The sequence below is a fragment of the Carcharodon carcharias genome, chromosome 3 (genome assembly GCF_017639515.1).
Source record: "Carcharodon carcharias isolate sCarCar2 chromosome 3, sCarCar2.pri, whole genome shotgun sequence".
Lineage (NCBI taxonomy): Eukaryota > Metazoa > Chordata > Chondrichthyes > Lamniformes > Lamnidae > Carcharodon > Carcharodon carcharias.
In genome coordinates, this window is record NC_054469.1 from 159,034,268 (window position 1) to 159,061,966 (window position 27,699).

Genomic DNA, 27,699 nt, shown 5'->3' on the forward strand with positions numbered 1-27,699 from the left:
AACCATTTATTAATAAATAGTTAAAGGTTACAAATCCCAGGTTACAATCATGCATGGTGCTGTTACCTCCATGCTGGTTCATTCCAGAGTGTTCTCTCAGTCTAACATCATGTGACACTTTACATCAGACCGTGGGCAGTGCTATTCTCCAGTCCCACATTAACCCTTGCTCTGCCAAGCACCTTTACATTTACAGTGGCATGCAGCCACATCATACAACCAAGGTAATGTTGCTGGGTTAGTAATCCAAAGGGATTTATTCTCTGGAAACATGAATTCAAATTTCACTACAGTTGGGAGAAGTTCAATTCAATTAATATAGAATAGCTACAGGGCAGAGGGAGGTATTTGGCCCATTGTGTCTGTGTCAGCTGTCTGCAATATTTTTCTCTTCAATTAATTATCCAATTCTCTTTGAAGGCTATAATTGAATCTGTTTCCACCACACTCTCAAGGAGTGCTTCATAAATAAGAGACCAAAACTGTACACAGTACTTCAGATATGGTCTTCCCAGTGCCCTGTACAACTATAGCAAAATTCAAAATAAATAGTGGAGTAGAGAATGCCAGGAGTAACAACAGCAGCCCTAAAAATGAGATTCCAACCTGATGAAGTTACTACATAGGACTACATGTACGCTAAACAGCAGAAGCAGCATGCTAAAACAAAGATACACAATTTCACAACCAACATATGTTATAGACAGGGCTAAGTGAACTCACAGCCAACAGATCTGATCAATATCAATATAGTCCTGCCACAACCAGCTGTAAATAGTGGTGGAAAGTTAAAACAACTAACTCTATCAGGAGGTCCCACAAACATCCCCATTCTCAATGATGGCAGAGCATTGCACATCAGTGCAAATGACAAGACTGAAGCACGCGCAACATCTTCATCCAGAAGTGCAGAGTGGATGATCCATCTCAGTCTCCTCCTGAGGTCCCCAGCATTATAAATGCCAGTCTTCTGCCAATTTATTTAATTAATTCATTCCACATGATATCAGGAAACAGCTGAAGTCACTGAATACAACAAAGGCTAGAGGGCTTGACAACATCCCAAATGTAGCACTGAAGATTTGTGCTCCAGAACTAGCCAAATTCCTAGCCAAGCTGTTCTCCACTGGCATCTACCCGAAAATGTGGAACATTGCCCAGGTATGTCCTAAAAGCAGGAGAAACCCAATTGAGCCTATTCCCGCTCCAACAGTTTACTCTTAATCATCAGCAAAATGATGGAAGGTTGACAGTACAATCAAGTGGCACTTACTCAGCAATACCTGTTCAATGATCCTCAGTTTGAGACCACTTGGCTCCAGCCCTCAATCCAGCCTTGGTCCAAACATGGACAAAAGAGCTAAATTCCAGAGGTAAGGTGGGAGTGACTGCCCTTGACATCAAGGGAGCATTTGACTGAGTATGACATCAATAAACACTAGTAAAATTGTTGGCAATTGGAATCAAGGGGAAAACTTTCCACTGGTTGGAATTACCCCAACATAAGGTTGTCGGAGGTCAATCATCTCAGCCCCAGGACATTACTGCAGGAGTTCCTCAGGGTGGTATCCTGGGCCAAATCATCTTCAGTTGCTTGATCAATGACCTTCCCTCCATCATATAGTCAGAAATGGGGATATTCACTGATTTTGCACAATGTTCTGTAAACTTCGTGATTCCTCAGATACTGAAGCAATCCATGTCCATAAGCAGCCCTGGACAACATTCAGGCTTGGGCTGATAAGTAGCAAGTAATATTCACAGTATAAAGGTGTCAGACAATGCCAATCTCCAACAAAGAGAGAGCCTAACCAACTCGCTTTGACATTCAACAGCAATACCATCACTAAATCTACCTCCATCAGCATCCTGGAAATGCCATTGACTAGAAAGATTGTGTTATGTGGGGAACCAAAGCTATAATTCCTGAAAGGTACAGATAGTACTTGTTATGTGATTGTCATGATAAACACTTAGGGATGAGCTTGACAAAGAGTCTAGTGAATAGATATCTTTGGTAGCCAGGATTAGATAAGGACATACAGTGAAACAGTGTAGAGCATGTCAAGCAGTAGAAAAGCGGTCAGCATCAGTATCTGTGCAACTGTGGAAATAGCCAGCTAGAGTGTGGCAGAGGCTGCACATAGATTTTGCAGGATTTGAAGGGAAGCACTTATTAATTGTGATATATAACCGTTCTAAGTGGGTTGAGGGATTTCCAATGAATCGCACAACAGCTAGCAAAACTCTAGATGTTTTGTGTAGTTTGTTTGCTGCATAGGGGTTCCCAGAGGAAATTGTGTCTGACAACAGACCTCAGTTTTGTTCAGAAGAATTTGTAAAATTCACAAGAATGAACAGGGTAAAACATACTTGAGTTCCACCATAACATCCTACTTCAAACAAAGCAGCAGAACGCACAGTACAATTTTTTAAGCATGTACTTGTTAAGAAAATGCTAGATACACATTGGAACAAACATCAGTTGTCATTGAATCAAAGTAGCAAAATGTTTTGTTTATTTATTGTAACACCTCACACTACTACTGGCAGAACACCAGCTGAATTGTTTCCTAGAAGGTGGCCTGTAATGAGGTTTTCATTGCTGAATCTACATTTAGCACAGTTAGTAGAAGAGAAACAATCAAGACAGAAAGAGAGTCATGATAGAGATTGAGTGCGAGAAAGAAGTCTGAAGTTAAACCAGAAGGTTAAGGTCATCATAAGTGGTCAAAGTGACCACCAGGAAGAGTCATGAAAATGTGGTTCTCGCACATATTTGGATAAGATGTTTTGAAATGGAAAGGTTAGGTTTGTACAGAAAGATCATGTTCTACATCCAGAGGTTCATGAGGAAGAAGGGAGTTGGGAAGAAATACATTAGCCTGGTGAATTGGACAGTTGAGATGAAAGTAGACTACTAATAGTTACTCCAACACAAGTGGTGCCTGAAACCAGTTCAGATCCAGGTCAGAGTCAGACAGACATGTCTGATGAAGTGGAAAATTCAATTGAAATTTAAAGGGAAAAAAAAATCAATCTTTGTTGGAGAAAACTTCTCAGCCTCAGGCCAAGATCAGTCAAGGTCCTTCCACAAGTTTTAAAAGTTTGGATCAAGAAAGGCAATATCCTGTTAGGAATAGGAAACCAGTGGTTAAGTTGGATTTGTAAATAAATGAAAAACAAGAAATACATGTAAGTTGTACAGAATTTGAACATTTTGTAACTTTTTCATTAAAGGCAAGGAATGTAACAGCACCCTCTTGAGGCCATTCGCATAAACTAAAACTAATAAACCAGTTCAGTTGGGTATTGGAACTCCATGTGTATGAGCAGGTGTTTTTGTCTTACCTCTTTTTCCATTCTTCTTATCCTTTAAAGATGTCAAATTGAATATGCAGTTCCAGCCTTCATCACATTGCAACCACTTATACCATACCCATTTATTTCTATTTGTACAGTTAATTCATCTACCATGTTACAAATGCTACGTGTATTTGGATAAAGAGCCATTAGTTCTGACTTTTTACCATTTTCCCTACTCTGATCCGATTTACTGATGCACTCATCTTTGTACACTTTATCCCTTCTGGTCACACTTAGGTTATTATTACTCACATTGCTACCCTGTACTATTGCCTTGTCCTTTCTCTTTAACTTTCTAAATTTCCCCAGTCTCCCAATATTTAGTGTAAAGTCCTACCTACAGGTCTGGTTAATTGATTAGCCAGGACTGTGTCCCAGCACAGTTCAAGTGAAACCTGTCCCAACAAAACAACTCTGTCTTTCCCCAATACTTGCCAGTGCCCCATGAATTAAAACACACTTCTCCCACATCAATCTTTGAGCCACACATTCAGTTCTCTGATATTATTGACTCTATACTAATTTGCGCATAGTTCAGGTAGTAATCCAAAGATTGTGACTTTTTGTTGCTCTGCTTTTTAAAATTAGGTGCTAGCTGCTCATATTCCCTCAGCAGTACCTGTTTCTTAGTCCTACCTATGTCCTTGATGCCTACATTCATCATTACAGTGGTATATTTCCCCCACCACTCCAGGTTCCTTTCCAGCCCCAAGGAGATGCCATTAGCCATGGCACTAGGCAGGCAACACAGCCTTTGGGACTCATACTTGGCTGCAGAGAACAGCATTGAATTACTGAACTGTTCTGTCCCCAACACTACTACATTCCTTTTTACTGTCCAAATTGAATGGCTCCTGTACCATGGTGCTGTGGTCAGTTTGCTCATTCTCATTGCAGAACTTGCTGTCATCCACACAGGCTGCAAGAACCTCTTGGCTATTGGACAAGTGGAAGGGCTGAGATTCCTCCAGTGCTGCCTTCTGGATCTGCATACCTTCCTCACTATTGTCACATCCTCCTGTCCCTAATCACAGTCCAAACTTCATGTGCTTAACGTAAATGGTCTGACTGCCTCCTGGAACAATGTATCCAGTTAACTTTCTCCCTCCCTGATACATCACAATGTTCAAAGTTCAGACTTCAACTCATTGATTCTGAGCCAAAATTCCTTGAGCTGCAGATGTTAACTGCAGTCGTGGTTGCTGTGAATCACCTTGGTATGATGTGTAAGCTAAGGGGACTCGAGCATGATTCTGGATGAGAGGGGAACCATGGAAAAGTTACAGGGCAGAAAGAGGCCATTCAGCCCATTGTATCTGCACCGGCCAAAAAAAGAGAAAAAAAGAAACTAGCCACACATTTTTAATACCACTTTCCAGCACCTAGTCAGTAGCCGTGTAGGTTACAGCACATTAGGTGCAGATCCAGGTACCTTTTAAATGAGTTGAGCGTTTCAGTCTCAACCAGCAATTCAGGCAATGAATTCCAGATGTCTACCACCCACTAGATGAGAAAGTTTTTCCTCATGTCCCCTCTAATCCTTCTACCAATCACCCTAAATCTATGCCCCTGGTAATTGACCCCTCAGCTAGGGGAAACAATTTTTTCCTGTCTATCCTATTTAGGCCCCTCATAATTTTATACACCTCAATTAGGACATCCCTCAGCCTCCTCTGTTCCAAGGAAAACAACTCCAGCCTATCCAATCTCTCCTCATAGCTGCAATTTTCTAGCCCTGGCAACATTCTTGTAAATCCCTTCTGTACTCTCTCCAGAGCAATTATGTCCTTCCGGTAATGTGGTGACCAGAACTGTACACAAAATTCCACCTGTGGCATAATCAGCATTTTAAATGCTTCCATCATTACATCCCTGGTCTTGTATTCAGTACCTCATCCAATAAAGGAAAGCATTCCATGTGCTTTCTTTACCACATTATCTACGTGTCCTGCCACCTTCAGGGACCTGTGGACATGCATTCAAGGTATCTCACTTCCTCAACCTCAACAATGTCCTCCTGTTTATTGAGTATTCCCTTGCTTTGTTTGCCCTCCCCAAATGTATTACCTCACACTTTTCCAGATTGAATTCCATTTGCCACTTTTCCACCCACTCAATCATTGATATCTTTCTGGAGTCAACAGCTATCCTCTTCACTGTCAACTACGTGGCCAATTTTTGCCTCATCTGCAAGTTTCCCAATCATGCCCCAAACATTTAAGGTCCAAACTCATTAATATGTACAACAAATAGCAAGAGCCCAAACATTGAGCCCTATGGAATGCCACTGGAAACCACTTTCCATTCACAAAAACATCCATTGACCAAGACGCTTTGTTTCCTGTCATTGAGCCAATTTTGGATCCATCTTGCCACTTTCCCATGTATCCCATGGGATCTCATTTTTCTGACCAGTCTGCCATGTGGGACCTTGTCAAATGCCTTACTAAAATCCATGTAGACCACATCTACTGCACTGTTACTATGTACATTTCTGATAGGCCTCACCCTTTCCTTAGTTATTCTCTTGCTTTTAATGTACGAGTAAAACATCTTTGGGTTTTCTCTGATTTTACCTGCTGATGTATTTCCATATCCTCTCTCTGCTTTTCTAATTTCCTTTTTTACTTCACCCCTGTACTTTCTTTACTCCTCTAGGCTTTCCACAGTACAGGGTTGAAGGCAGAATTGTGGGATATGGGGTGCTTATGGTCATAGGCCCGTCAAACACAATGGCCTGAATTTTACACTCGACAGGCGCGTGTGATTGGTGGGCCCGGGAGCAGACGGGAAGCGCTCCTCTGACAGCGATCAGCCCCCGACTGCGATTTCATGCTGGCTGGCCAATTAACGGCCAGGCAGCGTGAAACATGCCCTGAGAAAGGCTCAGCACTGCCAGCGGGGGCAGGAAGAGGGCTGGTGCCGTGGTCACTGCGGGTGCTGGTGAGCTCCCTGAAGGCAGACAGATGCCTCAGGGAGCTGCAGACTCCAAATAATAAAATAAAGCACAGAAATACTGCAAAAAATGTCAATGCAGCACAATCAAGCACCTGAATTTGTACCTCATAAAAGTACTGTCCCCAGATATTTCTTTTTATTTTATATGCTAACAGAGATTTTATCCCGCCCTTGGATGAGGTTTCAAAAATGTAAAGTCCACCTGGCCAATTGGCCTGCCTGCCAGCCATAGGGTTGGCCACAAAAAATTGCTTACAAGTGGGCCGTTAATGAGCTTAATTGCTTGCTAATTTGTCGGTGGGCGCTCTTCCGAATGCCATCACACAAAATATCGTGCGCGGTGACGTTGGGACGCTCGCCGCACGTGATCTTGTGTGATTTTATACCCATTAGGTTCGGGCATGTGCGGGACGTAAAATTCTGGCCAATGGATCGGAATCCTGTGTTGAGGAAAAAGAAATGTAGTGGAAACACAGGTGAGTAAGGGAGCATCATCAGCACAAATTGATGGAAGCATGCAACAGGCAGGTGAATTCTGGAAGTGATAATGAGCACATGGACTCAAAATTCATGCTTTCTAATTGAGGAATACACCATTATTGAGGCTGCTTTACACTGTAGCTGAACCCAATGCATGTAAATAATATATATTCTAATTCAAGGCTTCCCAAACTGAGGGTTGCTACCCAATAGGGGTCACTAGACAAGATTTTTGGGTCATAAACTCTGAGGCAGCAGTGGCTGTGGTGAAGCTCAGACTGAATGCTAGCAGCTCCATGGCCCCTTTAAATTCTTGTGTTACTCTACTGGTGGGTTTGGCCGAAAGGACAGCTCTCCAAGTCTCAACTGCTGTTTCAAACAAAACCTGTGAATAGGTAGGGGATTTTTTTGGAGAACCACATCCTTTTTGTCAACTTGCCCCCATGAGAGGAATGAGGGGGGGTGGGAAGGAGATGGGGGGATGAAGGAGGTGGATGTCGGGGGAGGGGTCAAAGAGGGAGAGATGGGCGTGAAAGGGGAGTGATGAATGATGGGAGGTGAAGGCGGTGAAGATGGGGGTGAAGGCAGTGAAGACGGGGCTGAGGGGGAGACATGAGTTAAGGAGAGGGAGATGGGGGTGAAGGAGGACGGGTGAAGGGTGAGATGGGGGTGCAGGAGGGAAAGTTTGGTGGGTGAAGGAGTGGTAGATGGGGTATGCTTAACTCCTCCTCCTTTGCCCCCCCCCCCCAAAGTCACTCAACAACTGGAGTTCCCACCCTTGTTCAACAACTGAAACCTCTGCCCTCTCCACTCAACAACTCTTGTAACACCCCCAAATTTTCACCCCGGGGTCACACCAAGTCTGAGGCATTAAAATGGGGTCACACTGGGAAAGAGGTTTGGGAATCACTGTTTTAATTTAAAACTCATTCTACGTAACGTCTTACAAATTTAATAGATTTCTTAATGAAACTAACAACATATTGATAAAGAAAATTGTGTATGTGCATTTTATTTTATAAGTCGTTGCACTGGAGCCTTGTTGATAAATTTAAAGCATGTGATATTAAAGAACTCGTGGGAAGCATGGATAGGAAGTTGGTTCAAGGGCAAGAAGCAGGTAGTAATGGTTAATGGGTTTTTTGACTGGAGGTTATAAACAGTGATGTCCGCCAGCATGATGGGTTTTATCAATATATTGGCCTGGCAAGTATAAAGGCAGTGAAAGGGCTGGGGGAAAGAAAAAGGCGTGGACAAGGGGAACCCTATCATGGCTCCAGGAAAAAGAGGAACAGATAATAGCAGAAGCATTGGAAATGAAAAGGAGACAGTCCAGGGACCTGTCAACCACAGTGGAATGGAATCCTTGGCTGAGGAAAAAGAAATTCAAATCAGAATGATTGGTTTGGAAAGTTGCCTCATCATAACAGTCATGATGGAGACAGAGAAATTGGGAGAATGGAATGGAGTTCTTTTAGGAAGCGGTGTGGGAGGAAATGTCGTCAAGGTAGATGTAGGTTTATAGTGGATATTAGTTGAAAGCCTATCCTTAGAAATGGCGACAGAGAAATTGAAACAGTGAAGGGAAGAGTTGGAGATGGGGCTTTTGAAGGCGAGGTGGAAATTGTAAGAAAGGTTAATACAATTTTCCAGTTCAGGACAAGAACAGGAAACAGCATTGATGCAGTCATCAATTTACCTAAAGAATGTGAGGGAGGGGACCTGAGAAAGACAGGTATGGTATAATGTGGTTGCAATGTGACCAAGGCTGGAATTGCATATTCAATTTGACATTTTTAAAGCAAGGAATGTTCCACATATCCCACTGAAAGGATGGCATAGCTACGACCAATACGTATTCCCATATCAACATATTTCATTTGGAGGAAGTGATTGGACATTGGTATCCAAGAAACATTGAGGCTTATGATCCTTGACACCTGAAAAAGAGAAAAGCATGAAACATGGTTAATTGTGAAAAAGCCTGTAAGTGACTTCAGGAGGACTTAGGCAGGTTAGTAGATTTGGTAGATGCACAGCAAAATTCAATTTAATGTAGGGAAATGTGAGGTGATAGATTTTGGAAGAGAATAGATAGTAAATGATAACATTTCAAAATGGGTAGAAAACAGAGATTTTGGGGTTCAGATGCACTAAAATTGGAAGCACAAATAGGCAAAAAATTAATAAATTTTACAATTGGAGACAATAGTATTAGAGGTAATTTGTATACAAATTATTAGTTATACTGTAGCTAGGACATTGTTTCTAGTTTTGGTTGCACTACTTGAAGGTTGCAATGTCATGTAAAGGGGTTAGGAATGGGAGGTTTCAGCTGGAAGAGGATATTAGAGAAATTTATTATAATGGAAAGGCTGGTGCAGAAGTGGTGGAAATGGCAGATGATCCATGGAATGTAGAGCCTGGTGATGGCATCACTAAGCACGTCTTCCCCTCTTCTCCCTTTTCAGCATTCTGATGGGACTGCAACACCCTGGCCCACTCTTCTATCATCCCCAACACACCTCCCTTTCCCACAGTAGCTTCCAGTTCAAGCACAGGGGATGCAACAGTTGCCATTTTACCTCTTCTGTTCCCATTGTTCAGCAGGGAAGTTTGCTACAGTTGGTGAGACCACATCTGGAGTACTGTGTACAATTATGGTATCCTTACTTAAGAAAGGATATAATTGCATTAGCAGTTCAGAGAAGGTTCACCACTGATTCCTGGGGTGAAGGGGTTATCTTATGAGGAAAGGTTGGATAGGTTGGGCCTCTATCCGTTGGAAGAATGAGAGATTATCTTATTGAAACATATAAGATCCAAAGGGAACTTGACAGGGTGGATGCTGAAAGGATGTTTCCCCTTGTGGGATGTGGGACAGACTAGAACTAAGAGACACAGTTTGAAAATAAAGGGTCTCCCATTTAAGACAGAGAAGAGGATAATTTTTTTCTCTCTCACAGGGGGTTGTTAGGCCGTGGAATTCTCTTCACCAGTGAGTTGTGGAAGCAGGATCATTGGATATTTTTAAGGCTGAGTTAGGTAGATTATCAATTGACAAGGAAATCAAAGGTTATAGGGAGTAGACAGGAAAGTATAGTTGAGACCACAATCAGCTTGGCCATGATTTTATCAAATGGCAGAGTAGGCTCAAAAGGAGCCAAGTGGCCTACTCCTGCTCTTAATTCATGTGTTTGTATGTATGTAGGAGTCCTAACATTCCTCCCTGATGAAATGGCAATTTACTTGAACTTTTCTCAAATTACTACGCTGTATATGCTGCTCACAGTGTGGACTCTACGGATGGAATTTTCCCAGAATTACACTAAGACAGGTAAAATGGAGTCCTACCCGCCAACAAAAATGGTGGGTATTCATGCCATATCTTACCGAGCCCACCTCATTAGTTATGCATTCCCAGGAAACACGCCGTTTCCATAGTGGCGGGCTCTCATTCGCTTGCTTGCCATCACCCCAGCCACCATCTATAAAAGGCAGCTACCAGCAAAGCACTCATCGCCACCAGCTCACCACCGCTGTCCGGGAGACATGGCCAGCAAAGGCAAAAAGACTGTAGTCGCCAACCGCCCCCCCCCCCCCCCCCCCCCCCCCCCCCCCCCCCGCCCCCCTGACACCCAACTTCAATGATGGGTCCCTTGAGTGACTGCTGTATGCCATGGAGGCCCAACGGGACTTGCTCTACCCCTGTTCTGGCCGCAGGATGGGTAGCAATGTCACCAACCCATCTTGGGAGGCAGTGGCAGCGGTGGTCAGCACAAACGCCCTGCAGAGGAAGGCAGCTACCCAGTGCCACAAAAGGATGAATGATCTCCACCGTTCTGACAGGGTAAGTCACTGTTTTCATCACTCCCAACTCACACGCTCACAAACCCATCACACATCCACAGGACCCTCACTCACTGCGAGTGTAAGGGACATCACCATTCACTCTTTCACACACACCATCATTGTGCTCATTCCGTCCATGGGACCATTCACCACCCACACAGGCCAGGCATACTTATCATCTGGACCAGCAGGTGTCCTGATACACTCTCCCCATCTCCATCCATGCAGGATAACCTAGCTCACAACACGAGGAAAAGGTCACAGACAGGTGGAGGGAGGCCAGAAATCAAAGTTCTGACGGAATTCAAAAACAGAGTCACCCAGCTGGCCGGCGATGACCGGGACCGGTCCTGTGCTGACGGCAAGATCAGCGCTGCTCTACCAAGTGAGGATCTAGCAGTGCAACATCTGTCAGACAACCATCCTGTGAGTGATGTGTCTTCTTTCATAGGCCACTGCCATGCACTAATTATCTCCCCTTGCTTTTGCAGGTACTTCTGCCAAACAACCAACAGAGTCCATGACCCAGGGCCTCCAATCAAGCCCCGAAGAAATCTCTGAAGAGGAAACTGATGGCACCCTCCCTGAAGTCCCGTCACAGAGCTCACCCACACCCTCCACCAGCGCAGAGACACACACCTTGGTGGTACCTAGCTTTAGTGTTGCCATGGGTTTACAATCTGGTGAGCACATCGCATGATCTGATCCATAGCAGGTGGAAGCAGGGACTTCCCAGATCCCCGGCACTCAGAGGACATCTGGAGGCCAGAATGTTGCTGGGTCCGAGCCAGATGACGAGCCTCTGGACTCAGGCATGTCACAGTTGCTGGAGCCTCAAAGGCAAGCTCAGGAACATCAGGAAGGGATGTCCACTGCACTCCTCAGATTGCAAGGCACGATGCAGGAGTCCGACCGTCTTCAGTCTGGGGTGATAGTTCCGGCATTGCAATGCACCGTGGTCAACACTGGCAGGATAGCAGCCGCCATGGAGATCTTGGTCCAGGACGTCACTCCCGGACTGCTGCGCGGGCTTAACCCCATCGCTGATACCATAGTTGGCCTCCAACAGTGTGTGCGCGAGAGGGGTGCTGGGCAGCTCGATTTCATTCCAGCTACCCTTCTGCTCACGCAGTCAGCCAGGGGCCCTCGGGCACCCATATGGAGGTGGATCAGCAGGTGCATGCTTTGGAGCCATCCACCCAGGTTGCTGTAGAGTGGCCGGCCCATCCGAATCCTATCTTCCTGTGACCTCCGCAGATCCAGCTTCACAGGCTGAGGGGGATGCCACTGCCACACAGCAGGACCCCAAAAGCAGGCTGAGGCCCTCCAGGTCTCGGCCCTCCAGAGCACACCTGTCAAAGTCATCACAGACAGGGTGTCACAGTCAGCAGGCTGCCTCCACCTCAGCTGTGGATGTCCGGGAGCACCAAGACGTAGCAGCAGCGTTAGGAAAGTTAGGTAAGAGTAGTTGCACAACCTGGCAACGGGTGTTGGTCACTTATACATACTGTTCACTGTTGTCAATAAACTCCTAAGGATATTTCCCTGCCTGTGGCTCCTGATGAGCAGTGTTCTTGTCACTCAGATGTGAAACCTTTCTGCGCAAGATAAAAGGCAGGTGCATCAGTGCAAGGCCTCTTCCCTGTGCTTTGTGCAGTCTTCAGACCGAAGTGATGGTCAAGCCTCACACTCCCTGGAAACATTACTGATGCCTGCACCTCAGCAGTGCTGGTCATTGCTGCCAGAATGTAGTGGGCAGGCACCACAGAGTTCTCTCATACTCTGTGTGCTCTCAGCACCTTTAAGGTAGGGTTGGCCTCCATCACACCAGCATCTGTGACCAGTGATGTTGTGCACCAGCTCCTGTAGGGCTGAGATGCTGAAGGCAGACACAGCATCAAAAGCGCCTAAAGTTTCATGGCTGCATCTCTGAAATAGCCCTGATCATGGACCGCAAGCGAGCTGCCCTCACCCAGACAGGAGTCAAACATCCTCAGAGTGAGGATATGTGAAGATCTATGGAATGTCCTCACTGCATGTTGTCATAATCCTCCTGCAACTGAGTGACTATTGGGGCCTCCACTCCATCTCCATGACTGGAGTATTCTCACAGAGAATATTGGCGCTGTCTTAAGCCAGACTGGAGTCAAACTGCGATGTGAGGATCTACGGGGACACCTCGCTGCATGTCGTCATCATCCTCCACAAATCTGGCAGGTATGAGGTCCCCCTGAGAGCGCCTGCCTCATCTGGCCAGCCTCATCCCCGTCATCATCACCACCAAGGACCCCCTCACCCTCATCCCCGTCAGCATCCTCCTCTTCAGAGGAGACATGCAGCTCCTCCATCTCCTCCTCAGTCAGCTTCTCACCCCATTGCAGAGTTAGGTTGTACAGGGAGCAGCAGATGACAACGATGCATGATACCCTCTGCGGACTGTAATTCAGGGCTCCACCAGACAGGTCCAGGCACCAGAACCGCATCTTCAGCATCCTGATGGTCTACTCCACCAAGTGCGAGCTGCTGCATGAGACTCATTATATCATTGCTCTGCTGCAGTCTGAGGCTGCAGCACAGGTGTCATCAGCCATGGCCTCTGTGGGTAGGCCTCGTCCTCAAGGAGCCAACCCTGCAGCCACTGTGGACCCTGGAAGACTGCAGGGATCTGTGAGCGAATCAGGATGTAGGCATCATGCACTCTCCCTAGGAACCGTGCACATACCTGCAGGATGCGTTTCTGCTGGTCCCATACCAACTGCACGTTCAGCCCTTGTGGTTGATGAAGTCCACCAAGTGTAGCGATGGAGACCTGAGCGCCACATGAGTGCAGTCAATCACACCCTGTACTTGTCGGAATCCTGAGATTAGGGTGAATCCAATGGCTCGTGCATCCTGGCTGTCCCGGTCCTGGGTGAAATACACAAAGTTGTGTGCCATGGAGAAGATGGCATCCATGACCTCATGGGTACATTTGTGGCGGCGGATTGTGAAATCCCACAGACGTCACCTGTGGAGTCCTGAAATGAGTCATTGGCATAGAAATTAAGCACTGCGGTCACTTTCACAGCCACTGACAGTGGATGTTCTCCATGTCCCCTTGGTGCCAAGTCCTGCAGTAAGTGGCAGATGTGAGCCACCAGGTCCCTAGACATGCGCAGTTGTTGGCAACACTGGTTCTCTGTCATCTGCAGGAATGGCAGGCGGTGTCTATAGACCCTGGATGTTGCTAGGCGCCGACCAGCCACGTCTCGCTGTCACTCCCAGGCAGCGTGTGCGGGAGCCCCTGCTGCCCCTTCTTCAAGAGGTTGTTGCTCCTGCCTTTGCACGGCCAGTGCCTCAGTCGCTTTCGCCTCCGTCTTCTGTAGGCCATCAGGCAGACAGCTTGGTCACCAGGATCCATGATCCTGACATGGTCCTCCTGCAGCATGATAGAGAGAGAGGCTTAGTTATCATGGCTGTTCTTAGCACCTTTCCTGGCCCTTTGTGACCATCCCTTAATGCTTCCCAGAGAGTGCTGGTCACCCCTCAGATGGCCAGAGATGAGTGTGCTGCATGGCTGCCCTGTCAGCCTGCAACATGGGGGACACTGGTTCAAACCAGAATGTTGAGATTGCAAGGGGCTGTGAGCGGCTCCAGCAATGACTGCTACATGGCCAGTGTTGGCGAGGAGTTTGTATAACTTGTGCAGTCCAACTGCTCCATGGTCCAATAAAGTGGTGGCAGACTCGAAGTCTGTGCCGGTGGGGTGGGGGTGTGGGTAAGGTATGGAGTGCTTGGTGGTCCTTTGGTGCCTCCGTGTTGCGTGCAAGGGCGGGCAAGCTAGGAGCCTGACCCCAATCATATCACTGTGGCTGCGCCTTCGTTGCAGAGGCATAGTCAGTTTATACAGGTGGCCACTCCCCTCGCTTACCATGACCCCCACCTCAATTGCCTGTGCGCAGGATGCAGCACCATGGCAGCACTTGACCGCTCCCCCCTCAGCAGTCCCCTCTAAGGCTGGGCAGCACTTGCTGGGGGAGATGAGGGGTGAAGGAGCGGGAGATGAGGGGTGAAGGAGGGGGAGATGAGGGGTGAAGGAGGGGGAGATGAGGGGTGAAGGAGCAGGAGGGGGAGTTGGGGGATGAAGGAGGGGGAGATGGGGCAAGAAGGAGGGGGCAGCTGGGGAGGTGAAGGGGGAGATGGGGTTATGGCGGGTAAGATGGTGGTGATGGAGGGGGGAGATAGAGAATGAAGGAGGGGGAGATGGCAGTGAAGGTTGGGGTGATAGGCATTAAGTGGGGAGATGAGGGGTGAAGGAGGGGGAGATCAGGAATTAAGCTGGGGAGATGGGATTGAAGGAGGGAGAGATGGGAATGAAGGAAGGGAGAAGGGGGTGAAGGAGGGAGAAGGGTGTGCAGTAGGGAAGAAGGGGGAGATGGAGGTGAAAGCAGGAGAGATGGCTGAAGGAAGGGAAGATGGGGTGTGTAGGAGGCAGAGATGGGACTTAAAGAGGTGTAGATGGAGAATGAAGGAAGTGAGATGCAGTTGAAGGAGGGAGAGATGGGGGATGAAGGAGGGGGGTGATGGGGGTGAAGGAGGGGGAGATGGAGAGAATGTTTGTTGATGCTTGTTGCCACAGAGGTCTAAGCACCACATGAGTGCAATCGATGGCACCCTGCACCTGTGTAAAACCTGATATTGCTGCAAATCCCAGTGCTCTTGCTTCCTGGCTTGCCTGATCCCAGTTGAAATGCACAAAGTTCTGTGTCTTTGCAAAGATGGCGTCTATGACCTCCTAGATATACTTGTGAATGGTGGCTTCTGAGATACCACACAGGTTACCCGTGGAGCCCTGGAATGAGCCACTGGCATAAAAATTGAGCACCTCAGTCATTTTCACTGCCACTAGCAGTGGATGTTTTCCGAGTCCCCATGGCATCAAACTGTGCAGAAGGTGCATTTGTGAGTGACCCATTCCCTAGATATGTGGAGTTTTTGGTGACACTGGTTCTCACTCGTGCAGGAATGACAAGCTTCATCTATAGATCCTGGATCTAGCAAGGCACCTATGAGCGATGGCTCACTGTGGATCTTCAGCTGCATCCGGAGGAGGCCTTGCCGCCTATTCACCTTGAAGGCGGTGCTTCTCCTTTTTCCAAGCCAGGTGCCTCTGTTGCAATCTCCTTCTTCTCTGCTCCCTGTAAGCCATGAGCAAACCGCTCAATCACCAGGCTCCATGTTCTTGATGTTCTTTTCCTGTAGTATCAAACACAAACAGACGCCAGGGCTAGCATATGTTTCCTAAGGACCTCCAGCTTAAGTCTCCAGCTCCGGTTGCATCTCAAGGCCCCTTCACGCATGCCGGAATGTGCTGGCCACCACTTGGATAGCCAGTACTTAGTGTGATTTGTGGCTGTCCAAAACCAAAACCACCTCCTGCCCACTCCACTTGACTGATTGACAGCAGCTTCAGCCACTGGACTGCATGCTGTGCTCTCAGCTCAGGCACATGCATTATCCTAACCTGCACTACAATGCAGCCTTGTTCGCTTGAACCATGAGGGTTACTGGTCGAAACCTGAATAAATACATTGCAATGGAAAGTGAGCGCTTCCATCAGTGACTTCCATGCCCACCTTTCGCAAAAGGATTCTACAACTTACCCAGTTGTCCAATTGTTTTGCAGCCCCCTAAAACTCACATTAATTTGCAGTCTGCGTCTGAGGGGTGAGAAGTCCTGGAGCATTTGGTGGCACCTTGCATTGCTTGAGCAGAAATGCTTCAGAGGCATGTTAATGGAGCTGCTGGTGAATGGTCTCAGCTGTGGAAGAATGCTCAATTTTGACAAGTTTTTCCAAGTGTGTGGCCACTTCCCCCCCCACCTCCCCCCCCGACCCCCCTCCCCGGCCCCACCTGCACTGGACCCTTGCCCTTGCCCTGGCACTGCACTGAAAGCCAGCTGGGAAAAGGTGACTTTCCCGTGCACACCCCACCCCCCACCCCACACACCCCCAAATGCGTGGCAAGTCTTCCACAAAAAGGACGAATCCAACCGAGCCAATTACTGCCCCATCAGTCTATTCTTGATCAACAGCAGTGATGGAAGGGGTAATCAACAGTGCTTATCAAGTGGCACTTACTCCGCAATAACCTGCTTATAGATGCTCGGTTTGGGTTCTGTCAGGCCCACTCAGCTCCTGACCTCATTACAGCCTTAGTCCAAACATGGACAAAAGAGCTGAACTCAAGAGGTGAGGTAAGAATAACTGCCCTTGACATCAAGGTAGTATTTGACCGAGTGTGGCATCAAGGAGCCTGAGCAAAACTGGAGTCAATGGGAATCAGGGGAAAACTTTCCACTGGTTGGAGTCATACCTAGCACAAAGGAAGATGGTTGTGGTTGTTGGAGATCAATCATCTCAGTCTCAGGACATCACCACAGGAGTTCCTCAGGGTAGTGTCCTCGGCCCAACCGTCTTCAGCTACTTCATCAATGACCTTCCTTCCATCATAAGGTCAAAAGTGGGGTTGTTTGCTTATGATTGTACAATGTTCAGCACCATTCGTGACTCCTTAGACACTGAAACGGTCTGTGTCCATGTGCAGCAAGACCTGGACAACATTTAAGCTTAGGCTGATAAGTAGCAAGTAACATTCGTGCCACACAAGGGCCAGGCAATGACCATTTCCAACAAGAGGGAATCCATCCATATCCCCTTGACATTCAATGACATCACCATCACTGAATCCCCCACTATCAACATCCTGGGGGTTAACATTGACCAGGAACTGAACTAGACTCGCCATATAAATACTGTGGCTACAAGAGCAGGTCAGAGGCTGGGAATTCTGCAGAGAGTAACTTGCCTGACTCCCAAAGCCTGTCTACCACTTGCAGGCACAAATCAGGAGTGTAAAGGAATATCACCTCCCCCCACCCCCACCTCAGCTACCAGTCTCTACTTCCATTCTCTTTATGACTTAGGGACTATTTATAGCTAAATAGGTGAATATGGGTATGTTGGATAATAAATGAGTGAAAATATTCCTCTGAAATTTAAATAATCTTGTATAGAATAAATGGTTGCAATGGTGGATTTTTACCTTAGCAACAATTATTAAAAGTAACAGATTTATGTCTAAGTCAAGATGATGAAACACAAGATTTTCAAGGGCCTAGAAAAACGTATGGTAACTGAAGTAAAGAAGAGGGAGATTGCTCTCAAAGCAGATCAAACTTATTTTCCAGACTATGATGATGGATTCAAGAACTGGAGTAGGTTTTCCTTGTTGTCACTGCAAGACAAAAATGTTGTCCAGTGCTTTGGGATTTTCTGGTCAGGAGAGAAAATGTTAATCATTTGTGTTCCTCCAACTGACTGGAGTTATGGCTGGCTTCATGTTCAATAACTTGATCACATGCAATCTGAGGGAAGCATTACTCTTGTTGTCACTGGGCAACAAACTGTAACTCTGCATTGATAACAGGATGACTTTCTTTTAAGCTGTACATCTCAAGTCAATATGCTGAAGGATAAGTCTCTGCCTGAAGAGGGCATTCCTCCAAAGAATCTCCTGGGCCTCCGCATAAATTGCCTATTCCATTACTATGACAATCTTATGCAGTCTGAGCTTCTCTGCAATGTCAACACTTTGTTAAAAGATTGTGTTAACTGTACTGAGCTCAGTGGGTCTGGCATCAATGACTAGGATGTAGCCAATGTTTGACTTCTGTGGGATTCAATCTCTCTAGAGCAGAGTATTGAAACCAGTCCATCCAGGCAAAACATCATCATTCATTTCTGGCAACTTTCTGAGGAAGTATGCATTATCCAAGCTGAATGCATCTTTTTGGAAGCGCATATGATTTTCAAGCTGTAGTTGTACTCCCTTACCAAATGGCTGTCGACCTGTCCTTTGTCCTACATTATACAAATCAATATTTGTGGGGGGTGGTTGTAGGGATCACTTTTTAGGTTTTTTCAGGGCAGGCACTTCCAGTTGCTTTGTTCTGGCTGATTCATCCTTTAAATTGCGAGTTGTGCCCTTTCCTGACAATATGTCATCTCCAAGGTTGTTGTTATCCCACACCAGCGTCGTGTGTACATTGGGCATGATATTAGGTGGGATGTACTGCTCACCCTGTTGAGTCTGAAGCTTAGCAAGTGCTGTGTCATGCTCTAACACTTGAGAATTTGAAGAGCAGTACCTTAAACCATTTAGAAGCCCGTTTAACTGTGCTGAGAAACGTGTCTGACAGACATTGCCAGAGCTAGATATTATGGCATGAGCCTTCCCCTCCCTTTAATCTCAGGTTTATGATGTCTAGGCACAAGGAAATAATCTTGCAGCTGTTGATACCATCCACTGGGACCTGTGAGCTGTCATCTTGAAACTCACTTGTTATTCCTGTTGTTCATGCAAGAAAATTGAACAGCACATTAAGTATAAATTCTTTGCCACATCTAGATTTATGTCTTTGGCAGTTGTTGGCCTGCTATGTAGAGGAATGACATCAGATTTTTAGAAATCGAGTGCCTCAGTGCCAGTGCAGTATAAGGGTCAGTGATCATAGTTTGAATCTGATACTCTGACAGTAAATGTGGCTCCAGAACCGATGTTGGTATCTCAGTCTCTATTGGTTTCACTTATGCTTGCTTCCAAAGGCAAATCTCTGACTGCCTCCTCAACAACTTAATCTGCCACAAGAAGATCCTGAACAAAGACATAATCACTTTTGGTATTATGCAATGATCTGAGAAATTTAAAGAAGGGATGAGATTTTGCCATTCTTCAAATAGGAAATACTCTGGGTTTTCATGCGATTTCTGCATATTTTATAACAATGTTTTCTACAAAATACTTTTACCAGATAGGGACATTGATTTTTATGACACGTGGTCCCTAAGCTAATAATGGTGTGAATTTGAAGTGCTTCCAAGAAGACGACTACAGAAATATATTTTTTGAGACTTGGCCCATAGTCTACGAGCTATTCTTAAATTTCATTCCTAGTTTTTCTTTCCTCTATTTACTTTACTTTCTGTTTTCCCCCTGTTATCTGTGTTATGGGGTTTGGAGAGAGAAAAAGTCTTGAACGAGAAAGGGAAAAACAGAACAAGCTGAATGAGAGAAAAAACATGGACATCTGCTAAGATGGGGTGCTTCGGGTAAGAGAAAATAACCTCTTTTGGGGTGGAGGGGAAGGGTGCACCCTTAGTTCTGCTGGGAGTAAAGAGAATGGTGGTTTGCCAGTCTCCCGTCATTTCAACTCACTGAACAATATCATTGAACATCACTAATCTCAATAAAATTTAGAGATTTAGCCAATACTGGAAATATTTAGTTATATATTACTATAACTTGCAAATAACAACATTACACTCATAAGATGAATGTGACAGAATGCTATTTGCTTCACCTCTAGCTTTGTTGGAGATCTGCCAAGTCTCGTGCAGCTTTTATGTGACGCAGCTGTTTCTACTATTGAGCGGTCTCCTGTTGCTCTGAATGATCCGAATTGTACTGGAGGATAATTTAAGCAACAGTGCGAAAGTTGCATATGGGAATAATCTATTAGTGTGAAGGATTTTAGGAAGCAGAGAGTGCGGTAGCTAGGCAAAGTCCAGAGAGAAGAGGACAAATAAGGAGGAGCAAGGTCTAAATCAAGTACTTAGTGTGCACGTAATTCGTGGCTTTTGGCTAAAACTGAGATGGTGACTGTACGGGAATTAATGCGGGATATAATTCAGCCCGCGAAGTTCTGGATAAACTGTAAATTGGAACCACTAAGGAGGTAGATTAGCGAGGAGAGGATTTGAGAAATTGATCCTCGCAGTGATGAAGGCAGGAGTAACTGTTTTTGGCAGCATTAGGGGTGGTCCGGCAACGAAGTGGATATGTAAGTGGATGTGTATTTAAAGTTCATGATATCGAGGTGTCACCAGAGCCAGGAACAGCTGAGGTTGTGGAACCAGTGATATGTAAGTTATGAGAGCCGAACACAATAACCCCTCCAGCATCCGCTGTATTTTGCTTTTACAATAACCCTTCCCCTGTTCCTTCAGCTATGCCTTGCTCACGCCAATGGTAATTCTGGTTGACTGTTGCACCGGAACGATCCGCTGATCCTTATCAAACGATCTTCAAGAGAAATTCTTGGTTAACGTTAAGAATTCTTGCAGTTTAAACCTAGCGTTCTCCAAACCAGCCGTGGTTAGTCTATTTAGGGAAACTTTACAGAATTGTTGCCTTTTAACAAGCTCTTTAACATCCACAATAAACCAAACGCCTTCTAAATTGACAAAGGACAGGGAGCAGATTCGGGAGAAATCTCCCACCGTCACCTATGTAATTCACATAGGGACGGACATTGGAGAGTCCGCCTGTTTTATTGGACATAAAGTTGTGAACTGTGGTGGCGAGTTGCTGATTGTCCGTTTTGTCCCTTCCCCTCGGCCGGCAACCCCCTGCAGAGCGGCCGTTGCTTGGATACTAATCCTGTTGTCTGGCCAGTGGAAGAGCACGAGGGGGAAAAGGAGAGAAACGAACTTGTTTCAACACACCAGGAGAAAGCAAAGCCCCAGCTCCAAAAAAAACGAATTCAACTTTGTGCCAGGGAGATAATCAAACGTCGACCAGTAGCAAAGTAACAGAAAGTAAAGTGCGCCCGGGCACCCAGACGGTGGATTGGGGGACATGTGCTGTCCCTGCCCCCCGCTGCCCTCAGTCAATCACTGAAAGCATCATCGCAAAGGGAGAGAATGGAGGAGAACCGGGCGCAGCGCAGGAGCATCCGCGCGGCTAACGCCGCCACTCTCGGCTCGAAAGCCGGAGTCACAGCTCTGAAGAGCAGAGTCTCTCAACCCATCTCACCGGGAGACAATAAAAAAGAGATCAAGGTTTGTCAAAATCTTTTTTCTGTAAGTGACTGAGCGACCAAATGATGTTGTCTGATGTTTCTAGTTTTTCCTGACGCGTCAAGAGGCCGCGTTTTCAGATCGCACCTTGAGAAAATCTCCCTTGATGTAAGTTTGTTCACAAGTTGTTGTTTTGGGGAATTAAATTTTGGGAAAAATATAAATTCGACCGCAGGTTCAATTCAGAGCATTACACTTCAAGAGGGATGTCGAGGCCTTGCAGAAGGTACACAGGAGATTTACTAGAATGGTACTGTGCCAGAGATGAGAGACTTCAGGAGACCGGAGATGCTAGGGTTGTTATCCTTAAAGCAGGGAAAATTAAAGAATGGTTCAAAATCGTGAACCATTTAGGTCCTTTAGTAAATAGGGAGAAATTGTTCCCAGTGCAATAGGGTCAGTAATCAAAGGATACACATTTAAGGTAATTAGCAAAATAAGTAGGAGGGAGGGGAGGCAAAATGTTTTTAGTCAGTGAGTTGTTATGACCTGGAATGCACTGTCTGAAAGGATAGGAACAACAGATTCCGTAGTCATTTTTAGGGGGTAATTGGATGCACATTTGAAAAGGAAACATTAGCAGGGCTATGGGGAAAGAGCAGGGGAATGAGACTAATTGGATAGCTCTTTCAAAAGGCCAGGACAGTAACAACGGGCTGAACAACATCCCTATGTGCTGTATGATTATAATTACTCTGTCACTGATAAGAGAAGTGAGCTTAAACTTTTGGACATTAGTTGAACTTACAACTGTGGGTACTTTATACAGATAGCATGCTCATGGTTCCAACAGTACTGGATCCAAGTAAGCTATTGATGTATGTCTGCCATCATACTATTTATACAACTTATTTTAAAAGGATTTCACATGGCTGTTACACTGTGGGTATGAGCGTGTTTCTAACAAACAATTTTATGAATTTGCACTCAGTATGAAATTTTGTATGCCGGGAGTTTATGTAAGAAATTCAGCTGTGTATTTCCCATAATTTTTTATTGAGGAGTGTGAACTTATAAATGAATTCACTAATCATTTGTTTTGTGCTTTTTGAATTTTGTTCTCTTCCAGTTTTATAGGACAGCTGAACTTATAATTTGCTTGATTCTACATTATCCGTGCATTGTTAAGATTCTTTCAATCCTTTCTCCTTCAATGATATCAAGTTCAGTTCTGACCTTGCATTTTATAGAACATGCCTGTTGGGACTGATTTGAGGAACAAAACCGAATAATACAAATTTGTGACATTAGTATATACAGAAATAAATACAGATACTACATTTTATACCTTAGACCAGAAAATGGGAAGAAGTGTATAGAAGTGTTAATGGCGATGGAGATGATTAAGCAAATATTGATAGGGAAAAAAAGCTCTGAAAGCAGAGAAAAAAAATAATTGGTTCTGTTCTTAAGATTGTGACTGCAGGGATATTTAGTTTAAGGTTCCCAGTTTGTTTCAACTACACTGTTGGAATCAATCATTTGGTTAGCATAGAATTATCTGCAGCACGAGGGTGAAGAGAAGGCAGATGTTGGGATTTAAACATTTAGCAGCTCTTAGAAAGAAAGTAAGTTGAAAATGTTACATTTTTTTGGAAAACGTTCTTTAGTTTATGCAACAATTTTGTAATCATATGTTTTCATGCCACGCAGTAGACTTGGTTAACGGTACATAATATAGAATGACACAGAGTGAACCTTTCGTGCTCATTTACAGTCAAGTCAGGAGATTTAATTCTGGTGAATTAGTACTGAGATGTACTGTTGCCATAGTCTGTTGCTTTGAAATCCATTGGATTTTATTTGGCTGATTTGTCATACTTTTGTGACATCCTGCATCAGGTCGGTTAGTGTGTTTTCTTCTTTTGTGATGTTTATATGTTAGTGGTGTGCTGGCCATGCAATGTTGATAGGAGTAATTTCCTGAGCTAACAATGGAACCCTTACGACAAGTATAAATAAATGATCAAAGCCATTGTCTGGTCACAGCAATAGATACAGATCGGGATAATCAAATATTTAATGGTTCACAATGGTTCCTGTGCCACTGAGACATTGGCAGCTAGAAGGGTGGTATCTGCAGAAGCTAGTCACCAGTGTTGAATAATAGAGCATGAGATGGCATTGAGGGTATGAGGGGCCATGGGGAGTAGGAGAATGATGGCGAGGGCTAGAGGGCCTAACTCCTTTTATTACAACTGGAGTCCCAAATGATCAAGGAGGGTCATCTAACCAACCTGCCTTGGCACTTGCCTGCCCCTGTGGCTGCCGTTCATCTGCTTCCAGGATCAGTGGGTCTCAGTCTATCCTGCACCAGTGATCCCGGCACGAAAATTATATGTGACCAGGTGCTTTAAACTATGATGGGTCTGTGAGTCAGGAAATTTCCTGACTTGAGTTACCTAACTCGGTAGCAAAAATCCAGCCTCTTGTCTCACCCCTGGCTCCCTGTCATTCTTTTTAATCTTTTATTCTGTCTCACTATATTGCTGTCACATACCGTTTCTTGCTGTCTCTGTATATTTCTGTCACTGAGTCCCTTACTTTCTTTTTCTTCTGATTTCTGCGAGCCTGACTTCCAACTGTCTTTTTTCTTTTTATGTCTTCCATTCTCTCTTTACATATGTAAAACACCTTCCCTCCATTTCTGTCGGGATATCTCTTCCTGCTTTCTTTTTCTTTGCTTTGTATGCTTTTGTGTCTCTCCCTTTGATTCTTTCTTGAAGGGATTTACAAATAAGGGAAGGAAAGCAGAGGTTGATAAAATTATGAAAATGCATACATAGGGAAAAAAGAAGAGATTTAGAGGTAGTGAAGAGTTTCCTAGTTTTGCACTTAATCTCAGTGTATTGCCCTTTCAGAGAAAAATCCATTGGGTTCCTTTATAGGTGACTGCTCCTACTCACTCAATTTTCTTGCATCCACTGCATATTACTCCATGCAATCTAGTGAACATGGGCAAAGAATCAGGAAGCTTTCAATTAATGTAATCCAATGATTAGCTGTAACATTATCTAACAATGCAGGAGGTATTGTTAACAAAACATTTCAAAAAGACACAAGAAATGCTCACCTTTGGAGAGAATAAAAGTCGACATTTCAACTATAGACTTTTCCTCAGAAATGATGATCAGATTACAGATTCAGAATTTAAAAAAGACCAGAACAGGATGAAGAGATAAAAATATCCACATGCAAGAAAAGAGACGTTAATTAATACATGAGATAGCAAAAAAGAGACAAATGAAAATCACTTAGTAGGAAAGAGCAGGAACTCCTCAAGTTAGTTAGAGTTCTTCTGAAGCACTCAGTATATTGATCGGTCAAGCATTTATTTATCATAGTAATGCCAACCAGAATATGTTGGTATAGGTTCCTTTGTGGAGAGGAGCCTCCCCAGAGCTATATCTTCCAAAGTGAGGTAAATTCACTTCTGTGTGGATGCAGGGGTCCAGGTGCTGACAGGAAGACATGGAGCACAACTCAGGCAGCCCAACTTGCTTGTCATCGTCCCCTTCTTTCAGACAAGTCTGCTCAGAGGATTTCACTTAGGAAACATGTTGGTGCTAGATGATGGAGGCAGAAAAAAATTAAGAACATCTGTTAGCAGGAATTGATAGGCACATAAATACCTATAAAAGTATTTAACTTACCTCTTGCTTTTAACTATTTCTTGCCTGAGCTACTTATCTCTAGCTACAGTGGATACTTGGGTGCATTTTTCACATGTAGCATAAAGTGGGTGGATGGTGGAAGGGGAGGAAGGAATCAGAATGGGACCTGTGCTGTTTTCATTGTTGGGGGTCCAAGTTTAAATTAAATTGCTGAGCTCTTGTGCTCATTGTGCTCCAGATTGACAGCTCATTGATGGAGGTGGTGGGAAATCTGGCTTGGCTGGTACATTTTGTTAGCCGTCTGAAACACCTAAGGGAGTTCTATATTTCAATAATGCATAGAGGGCAGTAGTGTGCTTTCTCCCCCATTTCAAGGGTAAGTTTTCAATCATAAGTGTTTTCGATGGCTGAACCTTATGAGCGATGGTAAAATTAGGCTGATGCTGGCTATACAAGGTTAATGCACTACAGTTCAGTTGAGTGTGATTTGTAGACCATTCCACTTTGAAACTGACTTACAATTGGATGGAGATTATATGTACATCAATGTCAAAAATCTTTACTTTCAATCTTATTATAGTCTAGGCTATTTCTAAAATAGTGTGGCCATTTTTTAAAAAAAATGTTCTTTGGATGTAGTTGACACTGGCAAGGTAAGGCTGCATTTATTGCCTTTCCAAATTTTCCATGAGAAAGTGCAAATGGACTTTCTTGAACTGCTACAGCCCTTGTAATGATGAAGCTCCCAAGTGTATTCTCCCATTATGATGAAGCATTGTTTAGACTAGAGTGAAGTGTATTCACAAACAGAATTACCTGGAAAAACTCAGCAGGTCTGGCAGCATCGGCGGAGAAGAAAAGAGTTGACGTTTCGAGTCCTCATGACCCTTCAACAGAACTAGTTGAAGGGTCATGAGGACTCGAAACGTCAACTCTTTTCTTCTCCGCCGATGCTGCCAGACCTGCTGAGTTTTTCCAGGTAATTCTGTTTTTGTTTTGGATTTCCAGCATCCACAGTTTTTTGTTTTTATCTGAAGTGTATTCATGTTGCTTTGTAAGCCAACCTTAGCAGTTTTGCATAGCCTAGTATATTTCTTTCTTATCTGCTGCCAGGTTAGATAACATGAATGAGGTGGCTGAACACATTGATGCTATCTGGTGCTGCTCCTTTAGGCAGGCTGGCTCCCACATTAAAAGGAAAGCCATCCTACTTTGCTCAATTTTTGCAGAAAACCATCAAAGCAGTGTTATTGAATAATACAGTTCTCCCCACTTGTCTGTTTCCAGCCATTTCCACCCTTTGGTTGCAGAACAGTTTTAAGGGTCTACTACTGACACCTGAGAATCTTTCTCCTGACCCGTGCAATCTCCAACATGTCTTATGTTACACACTAGCTGTTAGTCTTGGCTCTGTGGTAGAACTCTTGCTTCTGAATCAGAAGTTATGTGTTCAAGCATCACCCCAGAATATTGAGCACTAACACTTGAAAGCACTGAAAGAGGGCTTCACTGTCTGAGTTGTTGTATTTTGGATGCCACATTTAGCCACATCCACCCTTTCCAGTGAACATAAGATTTTGTGCAATGCCTTTGAAGAATGAGCTCTCCCACTGTCCTTGCCAACACCTATTCCTCAGCCAACACCTTAAAAACACCATTATCTAGTCAATCATCTCACTACTGTTTGTGGTGCTTTGCCATGTGCAGATTAGCTGCTGTGTTTTCTACATTACAACAGTGACTGCACTTCAAAAGTATAAAATGCAAAAAAGTGTTTCATTCTTTCACTTCCAACAGCTCTTTGCAGGTGTTTATGCTCCAAGTGACTTTCCTACCATCTTATGTCATTTCACCCTATCAAAATATCCTTCTGTTCCCTTTTCCCTCGTGAACTTGATCAAGTACCCCATAAATGCAGCCGTACTATTTGCCTCAGCCACTCCATGTGCTAATGGGTTAGACTCTTTCATGTCTACACTATCATGCCCCTTCATAATTTTAAAGATCACCATCAGATCACGTCCCAGTCTGCTCTTTTCTTGCAAAAAGAGCCTGAGTCTTTCCCTCTCTGCTGTTGTATTATCTTTGTAAATCACTTTTGCAGTTTCTGCAGTGCTTCTACACCCAGTTATTATCAAAATATATATAGTTATTAAACTAAATATACAACAGTTTGAACATAAGTTCCCAGCTAGAAAGCCAAAACTGTTCTTTATTTATTTATTAGCTGTATTCGCTCAAGATATGGTCCCCTCCTACATTAGAAAAATCAAACGTAAATTGGATGATCATTTTGCAAACACTTCTGTTAAGTCTGCAGACATAACCCGAGCTTCTGGATGCTTGTCATTTTAATTCTCTGCCCCACTCTCATTCTGGCGTATCTGTCCTAGGCCTCCTCCACTGTTCCAGTGAAGCTTAACAGAAGCTCGAGGAACCAGCAACTCATCTTTCGATTAGGTACTTTACAGCCTTCCGAATTTAACATTGAGTTCAACAATTGTAGAAAATAATCACTGCTCCCATTTTTT